At 48.2% G+C, this 12,636-nt stretch overlaps 1 protein-coding gene across 5 annotated transcripts in view; it reads right to left on the bottom strand.

The window, feature by feature from the left end:
- The window catches only part of GAS7 (growth arrest specific 7), a 192,471-nt gene that overhangs the window by 117,337 nt on the left and 62,498 nt on the right, over positions 1–12,636 (bottom strand). The window contains exon 1 of one of the 5 annotated variants that reach the window (XM_057714442.1): positions 9,928–9,948. The exons of the other annotated variants lie outside the window; for them this stretch is intronic. The gene's annotated coding sequence lies outside the window, so the exon portion shown is untranslated. Of the gene's footprint in view, positions 1–9,927; positions 9,949–12,636 lie in introns of those variants that run through there. 5 annotated transcript variants of the gene reach the window in all.

Raw genomic sequence — 12,636 nt, 5'->3', positions numbered from 1 at the left:
TTCCTAAATAAGACATAAAAAGTACAGTCCATGCAACAGTAAATACATCTGACTAGACTACAATTTAAAAATTCCACATGACAAAATATACCATTTCAAAAAATGAAATAGCAGTGCTTAATAGACAGCGTGATGGAAAACTGAGCAGAGTATGAATAGGAAATTCACAAGAGAGGAAATCTGAAAGGCAAATACACATATGAAAACATACACAACCTCACTAGCAACGAAGGAAACGCAAACACAAGTTAAATCTGAGGTGCAACACTTCACACGTTTAGATGGCAAAAATAAGTGTGCTGTGCTGGCAAGGGGAGTAGATATTGTAATGCTCTGTGGGTAGCGGTATATGTATATCTGCAAAACCTCTTTGCAAAACATAGTGGCAAAATCCAAAGGCACAAATGCATATTTTCCTTCTAGGTATCTGCCCCAGAGGAGTACTCACACAAGTGCGCAAGGAGAAATGCACAGTTGTTTCCCCAAATGTCTAAAATGTCCACCCACAGGAACAAATTACGAGATACGCATGTTCTAGAAAAATACAGGGCAGTTAAAACAAACTAGATCCACATGTACCGATGTAATTAAACTTCAAAAAAGTGTGAAGAAAGCCAATCCCAAAAAGATAAATATATTTCATGTAAGTTTCAAAACACACAAAACATCAGTGAATGTTATTTTAGGGGCATACATGCTAATAAAAATGTTAAACAGTTCATGGAAAAGACGCACCAACCGCAGAATACTGGTCACCTCTGCGGAGAGAAGGAAGAAAAGGGAATAGAGCTGGGGGGAATGTGCAGGGATTTTTTTTTTTAATGCCAAGTAACGTGTTATCTCTGACATTTGGCAAGTGTTGATAGTTGTTGAGTCCAGAGATGGTGATAAGCACAGGAAAAATGCTCAGTATCATTAATCCTCAAGAAAACACAAGCTGAAGGCACAATGAGGAACTACTTCATACTCACCAGAATGGCTAAAAAAGTTGGCAAGGACCTAGGACAATTGCAAGCTCAAACGTTGCTGTGAGTGACAAGTGAAGCGCAGAAAATAGTTCTGCTGTTTCTTACATAAACATACACTTACCATATGATCCAACCATTTCACTCCTAGGCATTTACACCAGAGGAATGAAAACATGTCCGAAAGACTTACGTACAAATGCTCACAGAATTACTCATAACAGCTAAAAGCTGGAAACAACCCAAATGTCCATCGGTTGACAAATGGATAAGCAAGTTCTAGTATGCTCAACCTATGGAACTTTACTTAACAATAAAACGGAATCAACACCTGATACAACAATATGGATAAATCTCAGATGCTATCCTGTGCAAGGGAGGCTAGATTCAAGGGTACACACAGCCTGATCGTTTCTACGAAATCCTAAATAGGCAACACTAATCTATAGGGTAGAAATCAGAGGTGACCTGAGGAGATGAGTGGGAGGAGAGAAAATGACTGCAAACAGGCAAGAAAGAACTTTTTGGAAAGATGTCCTAGACTTCAATTACAGTTGCACAGGTGTATATATTTGTCAAGTCACTGACCTGTACAGTAAGAATGGAGGAATTTTATTTTATAATAAATTATAGCTTATGGTAAATTTTATTTATTTATGGTAAATTATGATACATTTATGGTAAATTATAGACTTTATGGTAAATTATATATTTTTATGGTAAAGTATATAAATTACAGTTGATTTTTAAAATAGGGATAGTATATACATTTGTTATAATCTCTTGTTTTGGGGAGACAGATTTTATTAAAAATTAAGTGGATTTTAGAAAGTCCTGGTCATTAACTGCATATATCGTGAAGCAGGAGGTTTCAGGGGGAGGATGAAGAACTAAGAAGGCTACTAATGCTAAGTCCTATCTGTCCCTGCCCAGGGGAAAAGCTGTCTATTTCATCACTGGAGCAGTCTTACTAGAAACCCAAGGGTCCTTTGAGATTATCTAGTTCAAGTCCTTCATTTTCAGAAAAGCAGCCCAAAGTGAGATTAGTCCAAAATCATTACTGCAGACATTTGTTGCTTAAGATGCCCAGTGTCCTTTACCCATATCTTAACAGCCCCCACTCCCTTTTCAGGGAATTCTCTCTCTCCCACTAGGCACTTCCTCTGTGTCTCTTAATCCAGGTGCCAGCCCTCCCTCTACAAGCCCTAAGAAGCCCCAGGGGGGCTCCTTCCTCTTTCACAGGGCAAAGGCATGCCTGCCTCCAGATGCTCTCTGCTGACACCTGGAGAGATGAATGGGGGTTCCTCCATCACAGCCAAGCACACCTGACTACACTGCTTGCTATAAGACTGTTCCTATGAGTCCTACCTCCTGGCCCGACTCAGCTGAGCATCTTGGTCTTCTATCTGCTTTTGGGAGGTTTCCTCAGCCTGCTGCCCACTCTGTTAGCTTCCAGTATCTTTGCAATACATTCCACGCTGCTGACATCAGCCAGAATCGGCTTCTGAAGTTTGCAATCAAAGAGCCCCGTATGACACATCATCCAACCAGCATAAGGTAGATGGGGCCCACAGCCCAGAGTTTTAAATTCTCGAGATGTCCCTGGGCGTGATGGCCACCTAGCTAATGCCTCAGGACCCTCAGCATCAATGTCTCAATCCCCCTGGACCACTGGGACACAGAATGAGAAAATGATCACGTACTGAGTGATGCACTAAGCGCTCTGACATGCTTTAATTTCGTCCCTCCCACAGCCTGGTAATGTAGGGATTACCCCCACTTTATCTATGAGGACACCAAAAAGGAAGAAAAATATCTTCCCAAGGTTCCAGAGCTCATCAGTGACAGCGCCAGAACGTGAGCCAAATCTGTTCAACTTTAAAGCCTGGCTCTGGTCACCCCATCAGGCAACTTCGCCTCAAGAAAGCATTCCATCTTCTGCTTCTCCTGATTTACAATTAGGTCACCAGGGCTTCAAATCAGGCATCAGAGGCACCACTGGATGTTGGCTGCACCCACAAAGTAGCAAGGAGCAGGGTGGGGGAGGGAGGGGAGTGGGCAACGTATACACTGGGCCAGGACACCCACCCAGGAGAGCATAATGGATGGGGTGGTGGTGGTGATGGGGCGTGGGGGTGAAGAGGACACTGCAGCCTTAGGGAGAACACACGTGCCCAGTGAACAGGGTGGGAAACACCCACATCCCTGAGGAGTGCAAGTGAATTCTGTCTGCTTTGAGATGAATACATGCTCGCGTTCCCATGGCAACAGAGCATGCTCAGTGCTGTCCATACCTGTGAGTGAGTGACTCACGTTTTTGGCATTGCACTAGCCCAGTCCTAAGTCATTAGCTAATCAGCTGAGAATGCGTACACTCTGGAGGGGGTCGGGGTAGAGACACATGGTCTCTGCGTGTCCCCCTGAGGCTCCGAGAGACGGGATCACATTTCCCTGGCTTTTACACAGTGTCTGCAATACCTGGCACCGTCCCTGCTCCCAAACCATCGTAAGGAACCTGAGTTTGTTCTGGCTCTCTAAATAGAGTGGGGTGGGAGCAGAGTTTCAGTTAAAACCAAGGGTAGGGAATTAAATATGATGCGAAAAGTGAATCAACTTGGGTTGCACAAGGCGTTGAAATCAGTAAGAACTGCTGGTCGGTGCCGAATTCCGATTTCAGACCAAAACCTGTTCGTGGATCCTGAAGGGTGGCCTGAGTGATCGGGCGTGATCTCAGCTTGACCTGGGTTCGGTTACACACAACTCCAGGGAGGAGGAAAAGGAGTCCTAGAAGATACCGACAGCTACTAGCTCCTGGGAATGTGTCACAACTGCCTGAACTCTAACAGAGATGGGGCAGGGGGTTAAGAGCTGAGGCGTAGGTTCCAAAGAGATCCCAGTGGAGAGGCCTCTGCAGGAACAGCAGGCCTAGAAGCTACAAAGATTCCTCCAGACCAACCTGGAAAACCTTCAGTGGCTCCCTAGCAACTAAAATGATGCTATCAGTTTAACAAAGGACCTCTACAGGATGCCAGCAGACACAGGGAAGCATTCCACAACAGGGTTTTTCTCCCCGCTCTAAACATAGAGAACACCTGTGGTTCCCACCTGGTTTCAGGAGAGTTCATCCAGAGGTTCAGGTGTGCGCAGGGAAAACCCAAAAAGGAAACTATCAGGGAAGCAAAGTCCAGAGTAAGGCAACATCCCGCCCACCCAGATTTCGGAGGGAGCTGGGCCTGGACCCCCCAGGACGGCTGTATGCACAAACTACTCCGATTTCTGCTAAGCAGGCAGCCCTCTCCGGGAAGACGTGATTACTGGTAACGAAGTGGACCGGGATGGTCTTGAGACGTACTCATCATCACCAGCATGTCAACAGCACTTGCCAGAAAACGTTTATGCTGGAGCCTTGCACCTGCTTGTCCCAGCTTGGCAATGAGCTTGTCAGCTCCTGGGATGCAGGGGGCCAAGTGTCCAACACTGGGTTGTCTACACTGCCCACAGCACCCAGCCGACATGCCTCGCACACTGAAGAAATTCAATAAAGCTTCACTGAATCATGATGGATGGATGGATGGATGGATGGATGGATGCGTGAATGAAGAGGCCTTTCTGAACAGTTCCCTCAAGCAGTTCGGAGGCTTCATTCACCATAAAGAGGACTGACTCAGCGAGCATTAAGGTCTCAGAAGGCAGCCAGCCTGTCGCCACTGAGCTTGGAAACGAGGGCCCCTTTATGGCAGAGAAATGGAAGCAGGGCTGAATTCTGAGGCCCTCGCAGTTCTGAAATCCACAGGCCCCTAAGCATCCCCTATTAAGAAAGTAACCGAGGGAGGTGCCTGGTGGTCCAGTGGTTGGGACTCGGCGCTTTCAATGCCGTGGCCCCAGGTTCAATTCTGGTCAGGGAACTAAGATCCCTCAAGCCCAGCATCACAGCCAAAAAACAACAACAACAAACAAAAAGAAAGTAATTGAAAATGAAGAAATGCACCATCTGTGAGGGGGTATATTCAGAAGGAGGGGAGGGGATAAAATCCTTTTGGGCTGTGCCGGAGGCAGACAAGCCCGCTGGGCAGGAGGGCTACTGGGGCTTCACCCAGAGCAGAGCTCCTCCACCTCACTGTCAAGGTGCAACAGCACCAGGTACAATTTCAATAATATTAAAGGGGGGAAAGGTGTGTGCCACTTAAAAAGAAAAACAAAAAAACAAAAAACTGAGCCAGCATAACTGCGGCTCTGTTAGGGGTACCAGGGAGGTGGGTTGGGGTCGGAAGGAAGATGGAGGAGTGGGTACAAGATGCCAGGCAGCCCGGCTGCTGGCATCCTTCCTGCCTCTAACAGTCCGGTACTCTGAGCCCCTCAGCTGAGGTGATGAGGGTTCAGGAGAAGGGGACCAAGCGTGCCAACGCGAAGCTCCTTCGCCTCTGGCCGACTTTCATTAAACCTCACAGGCCCAGCCGAGGGCGGCTCCACGCGGCCCTAATTACTGAGCCTCTTTTTACAAGGCTCAGCCCAGCGCGCTGAAGGGACTGAAGGTAAATCCTCATCCAGCCCGGTGTCTCTCACAGAGAAGTAAATCACCCTTAATGACCCAGGGCAGGCTGCCACGCATGCTATTTCTGGAGTGGTTGCTTCCCATGCTGGCAGTAGGGGGAAGTGAGGTGTGGGCACAAAACCCAGAGCAGGGAGGTCAAGTTCGGCAGGTCTGACTTCAGCGCAGGGAGAGGCTGGGAGGATGGAGCGGAGGACAGGGAACTGGTGAAAGTCCCCACAGCACGTTTCGCTGATCCAGGCCCCGAGGGGGCCACAACTGGACAGAGAGAAAATAGGAGCAGAAAGAAATGAGATGAGGTCTGCCTGAGGTCGGGGACCCCTCTAGTCCAATCTCCCAGCACAAGATGGGGGGGCTCAAATTTGGCACGGAGCTCTGCAGGCCAGAGCAAAAAGGGAAATGTATTTGGCTAAAAGGTCCTCCGTGTCCTTAAGATAAAATAAGCCATGTACTCAAAGGGAAACACCATTCCTACCCTAAAGCCAAAAGGAATTCCTCCCACGGGTTCAGAGAAAGAAGACAGTGAAAAAAAAATCTTAAAAGACTATGAGATTCATAGGGTTGTTCATTTTAACCCTTGGTTTGAACCAGGTCCTTAAAAAGCAGCCCCTGAGTATCAGTTTCCAGCTGTATCTCCTACCACCCAGGTGTCAGTGAAGGCCTGGCTTACAGAATAAAAATAAAGAAGCAAACTGTCATATCTGGGGGGAAAGGCAGGCATAGTGTAAAAGACCCCTCATCTTCATAACAGGGAACCAACAGACAGTGTTAAAGTCAACAAAATCATGAAAAAAACATCTAAGCATTTTATGTAAAATTGTGGAAGTAACTGCCAGGAGAACTTAAAATCAAAAGCGGCTGGAAAGGGGAGGGGTGGGTGTGAGTGTGCTGCTTTACACTCTGTAAGCCTTCCAGTACCATTTGATTTTGTTTTTAACCACGTATATGCCACCACTTTTGCTTCAAATAAAAACAAAGGCTTTTAAGTGTACAGCATGGAAAATGAGGAAACAACACACACCAGAACGTGCGGCCAGTGAGAGTGTGTTGTGACAGGGATAACTCTGAGTTTGCTCTGATTTATACACAAAAGTAGTGACTTCCCTGGAGGTCCACTGGTTAAGACTCCGCACTTCCACCGCCTGGGGGAGGATGCCGGTTCGATGCTTGGTCGGGGAACTAAGATTCCTGCACGGGGTGCGCCGTGGGCAAAAATAAATAAATAATACACACAAGTCAATCTCCCGCAAACTTCAGAATTATTAAGAACAGCTCTCTGCACCTCACCTCCCACCTGGTAGAGACGCAATCGCATCATCCCACCACCGCATCAGAGGACCGCTCCTCCAACCAGTCCCATAAAATCCCGATACTGGCCATGAGGCAGGCATCTGACACCTGACTCTTCCAAGTCAGCTCCCTTTCATGGAAATTCGATTTGCCTAAGAACGTACGTCCTCTTTCCCACTCAGCCATGCCAGCCCTGATTATTCTTGGCTTTCAGAGCCAGTGGGGCAGGGAGAAATCCGGGTGTGCTGACACACACCCACCTTCCCCACACGCAGGAGCATCTTCACAAACACTGGCGAGTTCTCCTTGGGCATGAAGTCACTGAACTGTGGAATCTGGAAGCTGGGTAATGTCCTCAGTTTTTGGATAAGGATACCCAGCTATGAAATGAGACAGGCCTGAAGTCTTAAAACTGTGAGGTGGCAACCTCAGAACTCGCTTCTCCAGAGTTCCAACCCAGTACCCTCTCCACTGCATCATGTCTTTTCGGACCCTTCGACGTGTTGAATAGCTACCTGAAAAGGGGTTCTGCTGTCACGTGTGGATTTCACCAAGCCTTCTCCGAGGCCTTACGTGATGATGCAACATCCTGAACCCACACCTACTCACCATCTTCCTCCACCACCTCTACCTTCGGCCACGGCTCAGGCCAACCACCTCTCTCACCCAACTGCTCTCCTGGTTTTTACTGGGGCCACCACCTCCCATAAACCCATCAAAGATAATGTCACAACACATAATCCACAGAGACCGAGGGCAGACTGGTGACTGCTGTTGGCTGGCCGGGGGGTGCGGGGCTGGGGGTATGGGCAGTGACTGCTTAATGGGTATGAGGCCTCCTTTGGGGGCGATGAAAATGTTTTGGATAGAGGCGGTGGTCGCACAGTACTGCAAAAGCACTACAATGCCAGTGAATCGTACAGTTTAAAATGGTTAATTTTAGTTTAGGTGAATTTTATCTCAATCTTTCAAAAACATCATGTCAATCAAATCCCTCCAGTGGATGCCGCCCTTCCTCCTTCCCTCTCTCCAAGACCCAACGGAGGGGCCGAGAGAGGGCACATCGACCTCTCGGCCCACGTGTGTCCACTCTTTCCTCCCCGGGACACACACTCCCGAGATACCCACAGGCTTGTTCCCTCATTTTATTCGCATCTCTGCTCAAATATTGGCAACCAGACAACCCTCCTGTTGACCTCATCAAAAACAGCAACTCCTGTGACCCTCTGCTCTGAGAGTAAAACAGAATCTCATTAGCCTGATATTATACATATTTGTTTTCTACTGTCTGATTTCCCCAGAAGAACCCAAGTACTGTCAGCAGGGACTGTGTTATAAATGCCCATCACCTAGAACAGGGTCTACAGTGCAACAGGTGCTCCAAAAAATGTGTTGAATGAATGAATGAATGAAGGTTCAAAGTTCTCTGACCAGAGGTCACTTTCCCCCCGAGGGGTATCTTGACAGGCTGACTTTGACAAATGCTCCCTGCGTTCGTCTCTCGTAGCTGCTGTAACAAATAAACACAAACCTGGCAGCTTAAACCAACACGCTTTTTCTTTTTTCTCTTTCAATTCTGGAGGCCAGGCGTCTGAAATCAGTTGCAGAGTCAAAGCCAAGGTGTCAGCAGGGCTGCGCGCACCCTGCAGGTCCCAGGGGCTTCATTCCTTGCCTCTTCCAGATTCCCTGGTGGCTGCAGGCTGTCCTTGGCTTGTGGCCACATCACTCTAATCTCTGCCTCTGCAGAGAAGTGGGAGTACATCCTCCACCCATGGACTAAGGGCCGGCCACGTGGGCTCATCAAACCAGCTTGCAAACGTGGGACGACCCTGGGCTGCCTCTCCACTTCCAGGGTATAGACAGCGGCCCAGAACAGCAGCCGTGAAACCAAGGAGAACGTGGCCCACGGGCCACAGGCTGCTAACCACTAACCAACTGAAGGCAGTGAGCCCAAGAGCAGCCTCTTGCGGTCCGTCCTCTGCATCCTTGTGGACCACTCCTGGATCCTGACTTGGGGTCTGACTCATGTGATAAACCACATTCTGCTTCAGAGACACAGGCCACTGACACCTCAAATTCAACACGTCCAAAACAAAATTCCATTCCCCAACTGATATTTCCCATATATATATATATATATATATATATATATAGAGAGAGAGAGAGAGAGAGAGAGAGAGAGGATCAAGAAAGGTTATGTGAGGGGCAGAGTGCAGCCCTGGGCATGGAGTCGAGCGATGGGTCCCACGTTGCCTCCTCCACTCACTGCTCCAGGACCTTCCCTGAGCCCTGTTTCTGAAATCACGCTTGTGAAATAAGCCTGCTGCATCGGATGATCTATCTCGGAGTCCCCTTCCAGCATGGCAGCCTGTGAGTCATCGGAAAAAGCAGAGGGAGCCGGGGACCCGCCCATCCAGCCCTCCCTCCGCCACACCCCTGTTTACCAAACAGCGCCTGCTCCACCAGCCCCTGCAAAGTCAGGATGCATTCCTGCCTGCCGAGCTCCAGGAAAGCTGATGCAGAAAGCCCTGCTGGGTTTCCACCACACATGCTCAAGTGGGCAGCCTGAGCAGGCGAGGGACTTTGTATTAAATCTCTCTGACCGATGACAAGTTTAAACTGGGTCACAGCATCAAGTGACCTGAGAGAGGCATCTTTCCACTGCCCTAGGGTGGATGTGGCAGAGGCAGCCAGCCTCCCTCCACGCGGGTGCTGGAAGTGAGGAACGAACTGCATTTCAACTTCTCTCCCAACATATCTCCCCCCCAGTCTTCTTGCTTAGGCGGCCAAGGTGGATGGTGAGGCACGAGCTGAATCTTCTAACACCCTACATGCCTGCCCTATAAGATACACCTGCTACAACAGGGGAGCGAGACACCCCAGGCAGTTACAAGAGTGCCGTCGTGCCTACACACACGACATTTGGTCTTGAAAAGAAAGTTGCACTTTCGTGACTTTTGCAAGATGAGTTGCCCTGGGCACACGACCTAAGCGTGGCCAGTCCACGCAGCGGCCTTTGCCAAATCTTTCTCCCAGAGCTATTCCCTCGCAAACCAAGCATAACTCCCGACAGCATGACCAGCTAACCTCCTCCCAAACTCCCAGTCAGACTCCATTTCATACCAAAAGCTGTGTGATGAGGACAGGGACGGGCCAGAACGTTTCTCTTTTTCTCTCCTGCCGGACTGGAGGAATATTCTTAGCTCATTATGAGTTCAGCTCCTCAGCACCTTCACAGGAGACCAGGAAAGAGAAGAAAAGAGACGGCTGGGATCCAGCTATTCCCCTCCTTGTTAGGAGTTCTGAAGGCTCAGAAGGAGGAAATGGAAACTGTAGGTTAAAAGAAGACTTGGGGGAATAATTCAGGTTTAACCGATGATGAAACAAGAGATTTATATGGTTCCTGGCAGCTCTGCCTTTTTGTGATTAATTTCATTATATTTCTAGCCCTGCAACCGGCAACCTTGTCTCCTATTAGCACAGAGGAGCAAAATCTTGCCGCCGGATATCTCAAAAGAATGGTCTCTATCTGCCTGGTACCTCACCAGCGTGTTCTCTTTTTAATGTCCTCGCGTGGATATGGGCACACGAAATCTCCCACACAGTTAAAACGGGGACCACCATTTCCCACAGGCCTTTCCCCAGACCTCATTCCTCTAAGCTCCTTGAGACTTTCCCCTTGATGTCAGTGACACAAACCATTCAGTCCCCTCTCTGCCTGAGAGCTGGACCTGTTGCCCCAAACCCCATCCAGGCTCACATCAAGGATTCCATCACTGCCACATCTTTTCAGTTACCATTTGGGGGCAGATTTCCATTCTCCTCCCTCTAGAACCAATGGACCTTGATCTTCCTCTGGGTACCACTCTTGTTCCTTCCTCAGTCCATGTGGTTAGGGTGACCCCACCTCTCAACTATGCCAAACCATTTCCATTTCATTGGAAAGCTGCCCAGTGATTTTCGTTTTTTTCTTGGAATTACTGAGAGTTTTTAGAATCTTTCAGAAGAGGTGACTAAGCTAGAAAATGACACTGACAGAGGAAAGTAAAGCCAAGAGATGGAGAGTTTTGATGACATTGCCTTTGCCTCTTCTACTAGTTATTCCCTGCTGCGTACCAAATTAGCGCAAAACTCAGTGGCTTCAAACAACAAAAGTGTTATCTCAGTTTCTGCAGGTCAGGGATCTGGGTATAGTCTACCCAGACTTTGAGCCTCAGCCAGGATTTCTCACAAGGCTACAACCCAGGACTGTAGTCCTCTCAAGGTTCCATTGGCAGAGAATCCCCTTCCAAGTTTGTTTAAGTGGCTGTTTGAAGACCTGGGGTCCTTGCAGGCTGTCTAGGTGTTAGTTCTTTGCCACATGCAGAGATGCTTTAGTTTCTGACTTCCATCTTGATTCCTGTTATGAGTTCTGGCAACTGGATGACAGGTTTCATCTTATAAGCTGGGCTCTCAGTTTTCTAACTGTTTTGCTCCACTACTCTTTTTCATGACCAGGCTGCACGGCTCAAGGGACCCCACCATTTGAGTGCCTTCTTTGAAATTTTCTAAGGAGCCTGGCACCAACAGGGCTTGGCAGAAACTTTGAGAAATACCCTCCACATACCCAAATGGTATGAAGCCCATACATAAGGTATACCAGATGCCCCCAGGAGCTCTGAACTGTGTGCCCACAGGGTCATCCCAGGACCCTGTGAAGATTCCAGAACAGCCTGGGGAAGCAGTGCTCCGGCCAGCTGACGGAATTTCTCTGGTGGGACTATGTAAGACGGGGTGACCGGAAGAGCCTTGGCATGCTGATTTGGGGTGACTCAAGTTGTTTACATAGATGAGGCCAACACATCTAAGGGCAAGCGTGCCTCTACCCCACTTTGGCCACCTACTCCCATGGTCATCCCTTTGACCTGGTATTTTAAATCAATGCTTCTCAAGCCTGGGTGAACACTAGACTCACCAGGGGAGCTTTTAAAACGTAAAGTGCCTGGGACCCACCCCACACAGAGTAACTCAGAACCTCAATCAAAATCCCCAGGCTCTGGTGTTTTGTTTTTAAGTCCTCCAGGTAATTCTAGCATTGAGAAGACCCGCTTTAAATGAATGGCCACAAATCTCAGATGGGTGCTCAACCGCTGCTCTGCCCTAAAAGTAAATTCAGTGGGAGAACAATTTAGGCATCTCCTGGTCACATAAGAAATTGTGTGTCTTCCTAAGCTTCCCACTGCAGAAGTGCTATGCAGTCTTGCGACTCAAAGCAGGAGCCCAAACCAGCTGCATCACCACCACCTGGAAGCACGTTAGAAACGCAGAATCTGCATTTTAACAAATCCCCAGGTGATTCATTGGCACATTCGTATTTGAGAAGCACAGACCAAGCCATCTAGCCACCTTACGGTTGCCCAATGATTTGTCTTCCATCTTCAAAACAACTATTTCACACTCTTTCTCACATAATGGCCTTGCCTCACATCGCACTTAGAAAGACAGGAGCCACCTGACAGCAACTGCTCATCCACCCACCGCCCAAATTGCATCCCACCCATGTTCTCAGCCTGCCCTCCCATTACAGCGGCTAAAAGGCCCTCCGCCTATCAAAGGCCACCTACCTGCTTTCTACCTGTCAGCACATAACACCTGGCTTTCTTTAAAAAAAAGATAGGCTTAACAACAAGGTCCTACTGTGTAGCACAGGGAACTAGATTTAATATCCTGCAATACACCATAACGGAAAAGAAGATGAAAAAGGATGTATATATGTGTATAACCGAATCACTTTGCTGTGCAGCAGAAATTAACACACTGTAAACCAACTATACTCCAATAAATTTAAAAATA

Source organism: Hippopotamus amphibius, chromosome 17, assembly GCF_030028045.1.
Source record: "Hippopotamus amphibius kiboko isolate mHipAmp2 chromosome 17, mHipAmp2.hap2, whole genome shotgun sequence".
Taxonomy (NCBI): domain Eukaryota; kingdom Metazoa; phylum Chordata; class Mammalia; order Artiodactyla; family Hippopotamidae; genus Hippopotamus; species Hippopotamus amphibius.
The sequence above is the reverse complement of the archived record's forward strand: the minus strand, read 5'-3'. Positions and strand labels throughout refer to the sequence as shown.